This window comes from Ambystoma mexicanum, chromosome 5p (assembly GCF_040938575.1).
Source record: "Ambystoma mexicanum isolate Mex_15411 chromosome 5p, UKY_AmexF1_1, whole genome shotgun sequence".
Classification (NCBI taxonomy): domain Eukaryota; kingdom Metazoa; phylum Chordata; class Amphibia; order Caudata; family Ambystomatidae; genus Ambystoma; species Ambystoma mexicanum.
Window position 1 is genome coordinate 151985262 of NC_090930.1, and position 14284 is coordinate 151999545.

Here is a 14284-nt window from a genome sequence, read left to right on the forward strand (position 1 = left end):
TAAGCTGTTGGGTTTGGTTTCAAGATGTCGGGAGTCGGGGCTGATTGAAAGTCTAATCAGCAACAGGCAACACGGCTAAGATGAATGTAATCTGGATAGCAACTTCACCTATAAACTGGTGGAAAAATGTAGGACGACGTATTGATGACCTTGAATGTACTATCATGCACTGGACAGTCCATCAAAAGCTGAAGTTTATAACACTGTGCCCGATGCTCAATATCTTTACTTATGTTAGCCAAACCTGACAAAGAAAAATCAATAGATTCCAATCCATAAAGCAGAATCATTAAAAACAAAGTATTCAATAAAACAGTCAAAGCGGGAAAAGAAAGTAATTCATGGTTTGGGGGAGGGGTCTGGGGCATCGCGGTCAATTGGCATCTTCAGATGATTTAACTTGGGTTTAGACTTCACTAGGCAGAGAAAATGTTACATTAACCTATACCCCAAGTTACAGTTGCATAATAAAACTAATAAAGAGCAGAAAAAAGAAAACTATGCACAAGCCTACCACTTACCTCTCAAGAACACAGACTACAAGTCATTGCATCTCCCACTAAATAATTATTAGCCTATGACAAAAGTTATTCAGTCAATATTTGAATTCAATCTTTCTATTTGATTGCAAATTATTTCATTTTTAGTATAGGACAACAGCAGGGGAATTCAGGGCACCAGCATTAGTCTCACGGCACAAAGCATTTATATGCACTGTAGAGGAGAGATGGATATTGATGCAGGGGGATGCAGGTAATCAGACAGCAGGGGGAGTTACTGTAGCACTAGTTCCCAAGCTGTGTTTAGTCCAGTTTTTTTTTGTTCTGCTGGTGGTGATGGGCATCCTTGTTCCTTCACTCCTCCCACACTGCCTCCTGGTATACCTGAAATGTGGATTTGAAACTGGGCTTCACTTAACGGCTCGGCATATGGTGCAAATGAAGTGTTGGAAGGGTCATTGCTGTAAGAGCAACAGGAGGGGTTATGTTAGGTTATACAAGTTTGTAAAGGGCAGACCTACACCAATTAAGGCATCATGGCGCTCAAAAAGAGACTAGGAAAACACAGCTGAAGCTAATTAAAAGAAAAAGGAACAAAAGCTGAGCTCAGAAAGGAAGAGTTTTGAAGTATTGTTGAAAAAAAAAATTAGTCCCACGTAAAGAACATGGCAGATTGTTCCACAGAAACGCTGCCACCACCGAAAAAGCTCATCCACCCACACCAGAGCATTTGAACCTCAGCACCTGAATAAGGCAGGCATTCTCAGATCTCAACGATGGGACAGGAATATAGGACTGTAATTTTTCCTGAAGGTACTCTGTACCAACTCCATAAAAAGCATGGTGGACGATGCAGAGCCCCTTAAACTCTATACAGCAAGCAAAAGGCAGCCAATGCAGGTGGAGGAGGACAGGCGATATGGAAACATGCCAAGGAGCTCCAGTGGCGGCCCGGGCAGTGGAGTTCTGCAGCATCTGTAGCCTATTAAGAAGATAAAGCGGTTGAGCTTAATGTAAAGAATTGCAGTAATCAAGCATCCCAACAATGGAAACCGACAACACAGGAGCAAGAAGATGATCTGACAGAAAAGGCAGAACCTTACAAAGAATTTTAAGTTTAAAATAACCATTCTTGCAGACCATGCTAACATGGGCTTCTGTGGACAACGACAGATTTTACAAACCAGGTCTTTTAGTGTTTGTAGGCAGCTGACCCAGTGAAGAAGGCCAGCAAGCCTGTGTCCCAAGTGAAGTTGATGACGGGGAACCCACCACCAAGACTTCAGTCTTATCCGCATTCAGCTTCAGCTAGTTTTGATTCATCCAATTACCCATGGACTCCAGACAGCCACACAATCGAGCAGCTGCCTCAGCTGCGGCCAGATCGAGCCGCACTAGGATTTGAGTATCGTCGGCGTAGGAATAGCAGCGAAACCCGTTGGACTGGATGAGCCTGGCCAAAGGCTGAAAGACAAAGTTACTCACCGTAGCGACTACTTTACTCCTAGTCCATAATCCACTTTCCTACATACTTGTGGGACATTCCGTCCATCAGGACGGGACCAGAGCACATTTAAAGCATCAAAAAATTGACTTTGTTGTCCTTTAATTTTTACGCGGGGCCACTGCATGTGACCGCAGCCCTGCTTTCCTGAGCTCCAACCGCGCATTGCCCTTCAGTACTTTTCTATCGCCAGGTCCAGGACCATTTAGCAACAATAGAGGATACTTATTAGAGGGTACGGCGAGTGGGCATATGGAGGAAAGGGGACTATGGACTAGGAGTAAGGTAGTCACTACAGAACTGTCATACTGCTACGTCCCATCTCCTGTCCTCCATACTTGTGGAAGATTCCCAAGCACTGACCAAAGGAAGAACTGGTGAATGGAAATTCCCTTATTGGAACAAGTTTGAAGAACTACCTGGCCAAATTGGGCATCAGCCGGGAGCTCAGGTCAAGACAAGGTCTGCAGTAAGCCAAAGGGGAAGCCCACGTAGCAGCCTTGGCTATGGACTCCCAAGGGACGCATTTTTGGAAGGCATTTTTGGAAGGCAACAGCAGACGCTTTGCTACGGACCAAATGTGCATGAATGCCCTTTGGGGGCTGGAGGCCTTTAATTTTGTAGGCCTCGGAAATACATGAAGCTAACCAATGAGAGATGGACGCTTTCGAGGCTGGTTTCCCTTTTGGGTCACCAAACATAACAGAGTTGCGAAGAACTTCTAAGATCACTTATTCTGTCGAGGTAAAACATCAGAGCTCGTCCAATGTCTAGGTTGTGTGAAACCCCCTCTGCATCGCAGACTGCGTTCGGAAAGAAAACCGGTAAAGATATGGACTGGTTTTTCAGAAACAACTATGGGAAGGAAAGCAGGGTCAGTGCTAAGCAAAACCTTATCCATGTGGAAAGTTCGGAATGGATGTTCGACAGACTGCTTGAAGCTCACTTATTCACTTGCAGATGTTACCACAATCACCACCTTCCAAGAAAGGTACTTGAGCTCAGCAGTGGGCATAGATCCAAAAGGCTTATGACATAAGGCAGTGAAGACCAAATTCAGATCTCATTTGGGATGAGGGGCCTGAACAGGCGGAAAAAGATGAAGATCTGCAAAATGTCTCTTGATGACTGGTTTTTCCAGTGAAAAAGATATTACCTGTGGAGAGATAAGCCGCAATGAAGGTTAGGTATGTCCTGCATGATAAAACATGGATGCCAGAGGCTGCAAGGTCTGATACAAAAGACAAGACACAGTCAATAGAAGCCTGTTGGGGATCAAGCTGTTCAGCTAGACACCAATGACAAACACAGCCATTTGCTCCTGTTCGGAGCCCTCCTAGAAGACTTATGTGCCGCTTGAATTATGCGCATGTTATTTTCTGAACGGTTGAACTGCGCTAATGATCGGATGTTAGGCAGAAACCTGTGCAGTTCCCTTAGGGACCACTGCAAAAGATTTAGGACTACAGGTGGTTGGCAGTAAACCCAATTGGTAGCAGTCTGTACCACCCATGTTTACCTGGTAGCTGTGGCTGAGCAGTCAGACTTCTCTCAAGATGAGTTGGCAGTATTTAGAGTATACACAATAGGTACAGGGACACAGTAGCACAAGCAAACACTGACCAGAGCTTTGGTGTAAAAAGTATATAATTATTTATTTAAAGACACTTGTAAATTACACTAGCACAAAAAGAGGTAAGTAAATTCAACATACAGTCACTATTATATATATACAACCCTAATTACTTATTAGACAAGTCTTAGTGGGAAACGCCACTTATTTTCAGACAGAGGTGAGCGCTTAACATAAGATGGCACTCTAATAAGTTGTTTAAAAAGTGAGGGAAAAGGCAGAGTTATGAAAGCACACAAATCTCAATACTTTTCAAAGAACCACAGTGAGGCAGGTTAGGCAAAGTCTACTGGAGAGCAAGGAAGTTCAAATGCCAGGCCCACTCTTAGAGAGAGCAAGCGAAATGTGTCCTGGATCACACAGTGGGGTTATGCCCAAAGAGTCTTTGTAAATAGTTCACAAAAGATTGAGATCAAGTCAGGAAAAGTTAGTTAACAGGCCCCAGGCTAACCCAGGCTAGAAAGTCTAGGATTTACTGTCACCCCGAACGATCTGTCGCAAGGGAAGGCAGGTGGGACACAATACCTGAAATGGGAAGAACGCTCCAGCGGGGGCAGTTGTTCCTGGCAGCGGGTGCAAGTCGGTGTTTTGTTCAGAGGAAGAGGAGGTCTCGACGTGGAGGAAAGATGAAGGTCGTTGCACTGCCAGGGAAGAAACCAGCCGCGGAGTTTCCCGGTTACAAGGTACTACCCTTTTCTTCGCGGTAGTGGTAAACCGTGGTATTCCGGTTGCCGGGGTGCTTGGCACGGGCAAGGCGGCCACGAGATGGTCCAGGAAGGCGAAAAGAGGGGCAAACTGGTTATCCCCACCAGTCAAAGGAAGAAGACTCTCCGGACTGGAGATCTCCTCTGTCGTCGGGAAAAGTGGTGAGACGGTTCAGCAGGGCTCCACCAGTGGTGTCGTTGCAGGTCGGCTCGGCTTCTCCCTCTTCGGATTCTTTAGGTCCTGTGGCGACTTCTGAAGTTCCAGTCCCCAAAGCCCTGCTTTTATGCAGAAAACCCCCATTCATTCAGCCTAGCTGTCACTCAAACATGCTAAGTGGTGGCCAATCACACAAGAGTGCGACTTGAGTTGCCAAGGCAACTCAGTCCAGGGTGCCTAAACACCCTCCCACACCCCCTGTGGTACCCAGACAGAGTGGCACCACTTTTGGAGGCTTCTGTGGAGAAGCCCGCCAAAAAGTGGAACAAAGGGCTCGACTTGGGTTCGAGTCACAGAAGCGAACACAAACGCCATTTTGGAACCAAGTTTCGGCAAAAACTACCAACCGGTGAATTTATATTCATTTAATAAACCGGCGGTATGTTCGAGGCCATTTTAAAAAGTGGTAGCCTCGAACAATGGGAAAATCCCATAGGAATATATTTGCTGTCGAATATAAAAAGTAGTATCCACTGCCACCAGTGGATACTAGTATGTTCACAATTTAAGACTAGTAAAGCCAATTGTGACTTTACATGCCCTAGGAGACAGTAGTCTGTCCCAGGATATGGAGTCTATGTTTGGGGGTCGCTACGACAACCCTGGGTGACTGCACGGAGGGTGCAGTGTAACCCACATATCAAAAACACATGAAACCCTATGGGGTAAAGGACCCCATAGCCCATAGAACACATACAAAGTCAAAGGAACACCTCAAATCACGTCTAAGAGTGGGAGAAAAAGAGTCTCACTCTTAGCAGGAGAAAAAAATAAACCCCAAAAATCCAGCAAAGCTGCTGGGGGACTCACTAGGTTTGGGAAATTAGCCTTTACAGAGAATTCTCCCTAACATCGGAACGTGGGTATCAGGCCGCCAAGCTGAATGATTTTGGGGAAGGGTGCCACAACTAGTGATTGCTCTGGTGAAGAAGGTCGGGAATCTGCAGCAACCTGATTGGGGAGCACATCGCCAGGTGCTGCAGCTCCGAAAACCAGAACCTGGCTGTCTACCAAGATGCTATGAAGAGGAGAGTGCAGTTGGAAGCACTCCTGAGTTTCCAGAGAAACCGATGAATCAGCGGCAAAGGAGGGAAGGCGTAAGCCTTAATTTTGTCCAAAGGCATCTCGAGAACGTCCCCCAAGGAAGACACACTGAGACCCTCCCTTTAAGCATAAGTCTTAGTTACTTACCTGTAACTGTATTTCTCCAGCATTGGTATCTTTCATAGATTAACATGCTTGAATATTCCCTGTTGTCAGACTGGGAATCTTCAGTGATAAAAATAATTATTAAAAATGTTTTAATATACATCCATTATTCCATAGAGAATGCATGTAAATACCCCATTGTGGCCTATGAGCCATTCTATTGTGTAGTCCCTCCACCTCACTTTGGTCCTTTATGGCCCCAACCAATGAGGTGACAGGGTTTAAACTCTGCCCCAGTCAGCCATCTTCAGATTTTGAACTGTAGGTACTACAGTATGATGGGTGCTGAGCGTAGGAGCAGCCTCTCAGGGGAGGCGGGTGGGCGCATGTGAATCTATGAAAGATACCAATGCTGGAGAAATAAAGTTCAGGTAAGTAACTAAGACTTCTCCAGCATTGGATCCTTCATAGATTCAGATGCTTGAATATAATTCCAAGCAGTTAAAACATGCCACCATCATATATATATATATATATATATATATTTCTGACAAACCATTACCATACTGCAACACAGCGGTTACATACTCAGGGAAAGGAGGCTGGTCCTACCTTATGCAAAGAGGTGGCGGAGCACTGCCTGTCCAACTGCAGATTCTTTGTTGGCATCTTCTGTCAGGCAGTAGTGTTTAGCTAACGTGTGCAGAGTGCTCCAGGTAGCGGCTCTGCATATGTCCTTCAAGGCTACCCCTGCGTGAAACGCTACTGATGCCGCTCTCCCTCTGGTGGAGTGTGCCGAAGGCGGCTTGGTGAGGGGGTCGCCCTTCGCTTGATGACAGTGGGTGATACATAGAGACCCATCGTGCCAGACCTTGTTTGGAGATATGCTGTCCTTTTGTGCAACCAGAAAAGGCAATGAACAGTCTGTTTATGGAGCGCAACTCCTTAGTTCTTTTTTTTCCGTTTAGTTTATACAAAATTTTGAAAAAATTCTTACATTATCATTCTCATCCCTAACAAACAGCTTGCGGAATCTTAAATATGCATTTCTTTTAAAACTTTTTACAATTTCATGGGAAAACGCTCCCTTTCACTCCACTCCATCATGGTCTGTCTAGAGCCACTTGGCCCTTCTAGGGATCTGGCCGGCTTCAACATATTTCTTTTGGAAGCAGGCAGTTTCCTGCATTTCTTACTCCGTTTCCCGCATCTTAATTTCCATCTGTTGTAGGAACAGTGCGAGCGCCAGCGACAGTTTTTTATGGGCACTACAATGCAAGCGGCACCACCACTCTTCCTCGCTGTATTTTACGACTATATTTCTTTCGGTGGCCAAATATTTCGTTCTCAAAACTTTGAGTTTGCTGCAATACAGAACCAAGTGTTTCAATGATTCATTCTCTATTTGGCAGAAACGGCATTTTAGGTCATTATTCAGCAGTTTCTTTCTGTGCATTTCCACTTCTCTTGTTTCGTACAAGTTCAACCTAAATCTTAGGTAGGATCTTCTTAGAACTTTGCATGGAAACATTTCCAAATATTGTAATGTCTGCGCTCTTCCCTTAGCTTCCCCAGGATGATTTGTCATACATTTATGGGAGTTTCTTTTCTCAATTGTTTTAATCCAATCGTGTTCCATTACTTTCTTTTTCACAGCGTTTGGATTGGTGGTCAACTGGTTCTCCTCTGCTCCTAGCTCTTGCAATATCTTTTTGCAATTCAGTCTCCATTGTTGGAGTATCGGCTTTGGCCGCTCTTTTTCATGCTCTGCCAGTATTTCGAATTGTGGAGCTGCGACCTCGATCGTCTTGCTGTATAGGGTCAGCATGTTCCAAGTGATTTTTGCATCCAGAGTTGGTACTCCTACTTCATAAAGTACACATGCCGTTGGGTAACTTGTTGGAATTTGCAAAATCTTTTTCCAAAACGACCCCTTGCATCTTTACCAGATTTCGCTTGAGCATCCAAACATGCTTTCCGCTCCAAATATAAGGGCTGGAATTACCTTGCTTTTATAGAAATTTATCACGGGTCTGTAAAAGAATTTCCCATACTTGTTGTGGACTGCCCACGCTTGTGCCGTTAATTGCTTACATTTGCTTAGCATTTGAGATACCATTGGTTCGTCACGTAGGATGGAATTAATATGTACTCCCAGGTATCTACTGCTCTTTACTTTTTGGATTTTTTCTTTCCCCAGTGACCACTGGAATTGATGTTTTCTTGAGGCTGCCCCTTTTAAATTTTCAAAGGTCAGGATCTCTGATTTTGCCGTATTGACTTCTAGGCCCATCTTCACCGTGTATTCTTTCAGAGCCGATAGTTTGCGTTGCAGGCCTATTGGAGTAAGGTCTAATATCACAATATCGTCTGCGTATAGGAGCCAGCTGACTTTGGTTCCATTCAGTGTAGGGGGGGTACTTCTCACTTCATCAAACGCTTTTCCCACTTCGGATATGTAGAAATTAAACAATGTTGCACCTAGGGGGCAGCCTTGCTTTATTCCCCGGGCAGTTGGTATTGCGTTTGAATAGTTGCCTTGTGTGTCTAGCCGGATTTTAACTGTCGTTTGCGAGTACAGTTCTGTTATTGCCAAAATGAGGTTCATGGGGCATCCTCGATCTTTCAGGTTCTGCCAGAGAGTTTCGCGATCTACTCCGTCAAACGCGTGGGCCAGGTCTATTAAGGCTAAGTATACCTTCTGTCCCGATCTGATCGCTTCCATTTTTAGCAAGTTTAGTATTAACAGATTTAGGCTGCACCCTACGCCCTTAAAGCCGGTTTGTCTGATGTCGACTGAGTTGCTTTCCTTTAGCCAGGCATTCAACTTTTGTAGTAACATGGTAGCGAAGATCTTCCCCACTACGTCCAACAGGGCGTTTGGCCGGTAATTCGTTGGTGTTAACCGACATCCTTTCTTTCTTAAAGATCGGTACAATTATACCTTCTTTCCACGTCAGTGGTATTTTCGCTTCTTGCGTAATGTTTCGAAATAACCTGTCACAGAATATGGACCATTCCTCTGTTTTCTTTCAACATCTGATTTGACAGTCCGTTCGGCCCTGCTGCCCTTGACTCACTGCATTTCTTTATACAGTCGTGTATCTCCTTATGCTCAAAGATTAAATCCCAAGGTTGGATTTTGGGAAGCTCTGGTGGTTTGGATGCCATTTTCTTCTCAAATAAGGAGCTGTAATGTGTTTCCCATTGGCTTTCTGTTACCATGTTTTTGGTCATTGCCTTTTGCGGATTGTCCACTTAATTTATCAATGACCAAAATCCTCTGGTGTTTCGCTGCCCTAGGGTCTTCAACATGGTTTCAGCATCCTTTTGGTCCAGCACTGCTCTCTGGATTTTCACCCAGTTCCTATAGTTATTTTTCAGTGATCTTAACTTTCGCTTCTGTTCTTCCTCATTTACATTTCCTATCTTTCTGCAATTTTTCCTTAGAGCTCTTTTTTTTCCAGCTATTTCTGTGTCATATATGTGTTTCTTGTAGAACGGTTTCCCCTGGCAATTGACTCTCAGTCTGTAAATTTCCATAAATTCTCTATATTCTGTTAGATGGTCATTCAAGGCGCTAGGGTGGGGTTTTATGATATCTGTCAGTATCTTTATGTCTTTGGCTATCATTCTCAGCCTTGTTCTGCCCGGCTCCAATTCAAATGGTTGGTTTGGCTGTGCTTTTTTCTTGAGAGTGGGTTGGCTCCAGGTAAGAGAAACTAAATTATGATCGCTTTGGGTGGTTTTTATCACCTTCATTGATGTTATTTCTTCTGCCATTCCCTCGGTTACAAAAAAATAATCGAGGATGGACTTTTGCGGCCCTCTCTCCCATGTCTCCACTGCTGGAGTATCACCCATTATCTTCCCGTTCATCATATTCAATGCACGATCCTCCATCTCTTCCAGCCATGTTCTTTTTTTCTTACATCATTTATTGACATTTTCGTCTTCCCAGTTTTTTTTCCATCCATTTCTAGTAATTTTAGATTGAGATCACCACATATCACCATGTTCAGTTCTCTCTCAGACGACATCACATTGTCTACAGCATCCAGCAGATCGTCCATTAGATTTCCTTGTTTTGGATCTTGGTGATTCCAGTAGATATTGAATATGTGTACTGTTTTTTTCTGTATTCCATTTGCTGCCTTTGATCCTATTTTTGCGTATTGTATCTTGGTTGACAGGTTTCTCGTGTCTCGTATCTCGAAAACGCTCTTGCGGTTCACCAGAATTAACTGGCCTGACATGGGTCTGCCCTTTTTCTAGACTATCGCAGGGTTCATGGCCACCTCGAACCCATCAATACACGGGCAACTCGACATCCAAGTTTCTTGCAAACACAGGATATCGCATTTTCTTAACATTTCGTTTGAACTGTTTGCAAGATGGGCAAAGCCTCTGGTATTCCATGTTGCCCATGTTACTTTGTTTCGTTCCTCTTGGCATTAGCTTCTCTGTGGTTCGTTTAGGGCCTTTGCTAACCATGCCCATTTATGTTCTTCCACACTACCTACACTGTTTCCATTGGAGGCCTGGTTGCTTGGGCCTGCTTTTGCTTGCATGTTAGAAACTGATTTCAATTTTTGCTCCTTTTGGATCACCACTTCTCGTTGGCAATTCTCTCCTAATTTCTCCAACCACCGATGATTTTTCCTCACTCACGTTTTTTTTAGGTGGGTGGTTGGGGGAATGAGGTCTGTTCTTCTGGTGACACTCCTTTGTTGCGAGTAGATTGTCTACTTCATAAATCTGGAAACCCGCTTCCATTATTTGTCTTTCGCACATCATAATCAGTTGGGTTATCTTTAGCGATTCTATATGTAGCAATGCGCTTGATCGGCCATGTTCGTTTATCAGTTCCACTCGACTTAGTTCTGCACTTCTGATTGCTCGAAGAACCACGATAGATTGGAAAAGATATAGTACAATGTTTCGGTTAAGCGACTGATCGCTCTTTTTTGGTTCAATCCTTTCAATCAGTAATCTGAAATATGTTGGAGACTCCTTCGCACAGTTCTGATCTTGACCAATTTTGTTTATTGGGCTGTTATCCGGTCTCTTTACTCTTTACACTTTTTTCTTCCATAGTTAGGTTTTTGCTCCCTCTTGACTTTGGAGCTTTGAACTCTGGTTGATTCAGTCTTGGTTTAACTTCTATCGGCATCAATTTCCTGCTCTTCTCTTGCTCCAATTTGTTTTTCATCAGACTAATTTCCAATTTTTCTTCTATGGTATAGAAGGGTTTAATCTGCACTGTGTCTTCTTCACTCACACTTGCTGGATCATCATTCTTCTTCTCCGGTGATCTAATCAGGCGGATGACTCTCTTACTTGTCAGTTCCTTCTTCTGGCCCTCCTTCTCCGCTACCTTTGGTGCAAGTTCTTGTAGTCCCACAACCCTTTTTGTTTGGGACATCTCGACCACACTTGCCGTCCCATCTTCATTTTCATTGTGGATGCTGTATACTGACATGTTCATCAGTTCATCCTCATCACACTCTTGGTCCTGTCCAATTGTAGTCGGGTTGTTATTCGGCCCTTTTTCTTTCAGTTCTCTGTAAGTAGAATTTCAAAACTCTTCCCACATCCAGAGAATGCAATGATCTTTCTGCCTCAGAGGTATGATTCTGGAAAGATGGCAGGACAATGCGCTCTGTGAGTCATTTCCAATAAGATCTTGGGAAGGAATTTAGGGTGTGTTCTCAAAATGACGCAGTCCTTCTCTTCTGAAACAAAGTAAAAGGAGGTTCTGAAGACAAAGCTTGCAATTCACTGATCCTCCTGGCCTATGTAATGGCTATCAAATAGGCCGTTTTCCAAGATAAGAATTTCACGTGACATCTGTGAATTGGCTCGAAAGGGGATTCCATGAGAGCCGTTAACAGTGTTTAGACTCCAGGTAGGGACTGGTGAGGGCGTAGGAGGGTAAGTACGCATCAACCCCTTCAGGAAGACCTTGACAGCCGGAAGAGAGTAATGACTGTTTCTGGAGTCGTCGTGTATGCCGATATGGCCGATAGGTGAACTCTGATAGAGGACATTGAGAGCCATGCCTTAGCCAAATGCAATAAGTAAGGTAGTATCCGTTCTACCGAAGCTGTAAGTGGGTTAATTGTAGACGTCTCACACCACTTAGAGAAACACGTCAATTTCCGGACAAAGGCGATTCTCGTCGAGGGGACTCTAGAGGCCCCGATTATGTCCCAGTAGTCTGCCGGGAGATTCAGATTCATAAGTCTACGCTGCTCAGGAACCAATCCTTGAGGGTCGTGGTGAAGGACTTTGTGGTTCTGTTGTGTCAATAGGTATTGATGCACTTTGAGGTGAATTGGAGACCATCGGGATAGATGCTGTAGAGTCGGGTACCAAATCTGTTGCGCCCAGTCCGGCGCTATTCGGATCATAGAGCAATTCTGCTCCTTCATTCTGCGTAGAATGATCACTATGAGTGGAATGGGGGGGAGGGGGGTGGCATACAGGAATTTCCCTGTCCAGTCCACCAAGAAAGCATTGCCTGCCGACTGCTGTTCCGGGTACCTTGAGGCGAATTCTCGGCATTTTCTGTTGGTTCAGGTGGCAAAGAGGTTGATCTGTGGATGGCCCCATATGGAGAAAATCTGCTAGAGTTTCTTCTCGTCTAGCTTCCATTCGTGAGATGACGTGTACTCCCTGCTCAGTTTGTCCGCTAGGACATTGTCCACTCCCGGGAGATGTTCCACCCTGATTTGGACTCTCTGGTGTAAGGCCCATGCCCATAGCAGTTGAGCTTCTTGTGACAAGACCTCTGATTTCGTGCCCCCTTGCTTGTTTGTGTAGTGCATGGAGGTTGTATTGTCTGTCTGGGTGGTTAGTACCTGTTCAGCTACTACTGGAAGGAAGGCTTTCAGAGCCCACCGTATCGCCCTGATCTCTAAGACAGTGATGTGGAGCTGTGACTCCTGGTCTGACCAAGTCCAATTTGTTTGGAGGTCCGCCAGGTGAGCTCCCCAGCCCGGAAGGGACACATCTGTCCTTAAGAGAAGAGTAGATGTTGGTGTCTGGAATGGCATTCCTTGTAGCAGGTTCTGCGGAGTATTCCACCACCGAAGTACCTTGTGTACGGTCGTCGGTATCTGGACTATATCCTCCCATGAACCTATAGCTTGCTTACATTGGTGGTCCAGGGCCTCCGGGACTGATCTCATGCGAAGTCTGCAATTTGGTATGAGAAATATACATGAGGACATCATGCCCAGGAGGGATTTGAAAGAGTGTTCCATGGTTGGCCCTTTTTCTAGGAACCATGAGGTGGAGCGGAGGATAGCTGTTACTGTCCGCCGATGGTCTTACCCTGGGAATGCTGGTGTCGAACTCGGCTCCCAGGAAGAGAACTGTCTTGCTGGGTACTGGGCAGGATTTTATGTTTATCGAAAAACCTAACCCTTTTAGGAGTTTTATAGTTTTTGAAACTGCCAATCGCACGTGACTGGAGGAGTTCGCCCTTATCAATCAGTCATCCAAATATGGAAAGACTTCCGTTACCATCCTTCTGAGTTTTGCTGCAACGGGCACCAGACATTTGGTAAACACTCTCAGTGCTGACTTTAGCCCGAACGGTAGCACCCGGAATTGGAAATGCAGGTCTCCTACAGCAAACCCGAGGAAGGGTCTGTGGGCAGGATGAATTGGAAGGTGGAAGTATGCGTCCTCCAAGTCCAGAGTGGCTAGGAAGTCGTTTCTGTTTAGCCATGGTAGGAAGCCCTGCAGGGAAATCATCTTGAATTTGATGCTTTCGATGTATTTGTTGAGCGCTCTCAAATCTAATATGGGTCTCCACTGGCCGTTTTTCTTCTTGATCTTAAAGAAACGGGAGTAGAAACATTTTCCCTTCTGAGGGTAAGGAACTGGTTCTATTGTTGCTTTGTGCAGTCATTTTTGAACTTCGGACAGGACTTGCTTTAGCATATGCACTTTGTGAGGGGTGGTAGCAAGGGATGGAGGTTTGTCTAGGAATTCTATGGTGTGACCCTCGCGGACCACCTGTAACACCCACTTGTCCGATGCTATCGAATGCCAGCGTTGAAAAGAATTGGCTTACTCTTCCCCCCACAGGTGTGTGACATCGAGGGGGAAGAACCGACCTGTCAATTTTGTTTGTTCTGGGCTTTACCTTTGGGAGTACTTGTTGGAGGATAGGTCTCTGTTGCCCGGGAATGTGTTTCCTTGCGTCTTTTGACCATAGGAATATCGATTATAGCCTCTTTCTTTTGACAATGAGCCTCGAAAAGGGCGAAAAGACCTACAGTCTCTATATTTATCCTTTAAGGAACTGATGGCTCGAGCTGTGTCCGTTTTTAATTCTTTTAGGTTGTCATCGACCTTCTTACCAAATAACTCTTGCCCATCAAAGGGCACGTCCAATATTTGTGCTTGCACCTCAAGTCTGAATTTCGTGGCTTTCATCCAGGCCTATCTCCTTAGTACAGTGCTGTGATCCATCTGCCTGAATCCTGACTCAGCCACATCGACTGCAGCATCGATCATGTGATCTGAATGAAGTAGCTTCTCGTCTGCAATGATTGACCTGGC

At 44.9% G+C, this 14284-nt stretch overlaps 1 protein-coding gene across 4 annotated transcripts in view; it reads right to left on the bottom strand.

Annotated features, from left to right (window-relative positions):
• The window catches only part of LOC138480808 (ligand of Numb protein X 2-like), a 1017991-nt gene that overhangs the window by 269541 nt on the left and 734166 nt on the right, over positions 1–14284 (bottom strand). The window lies entirely within an intron of this gene.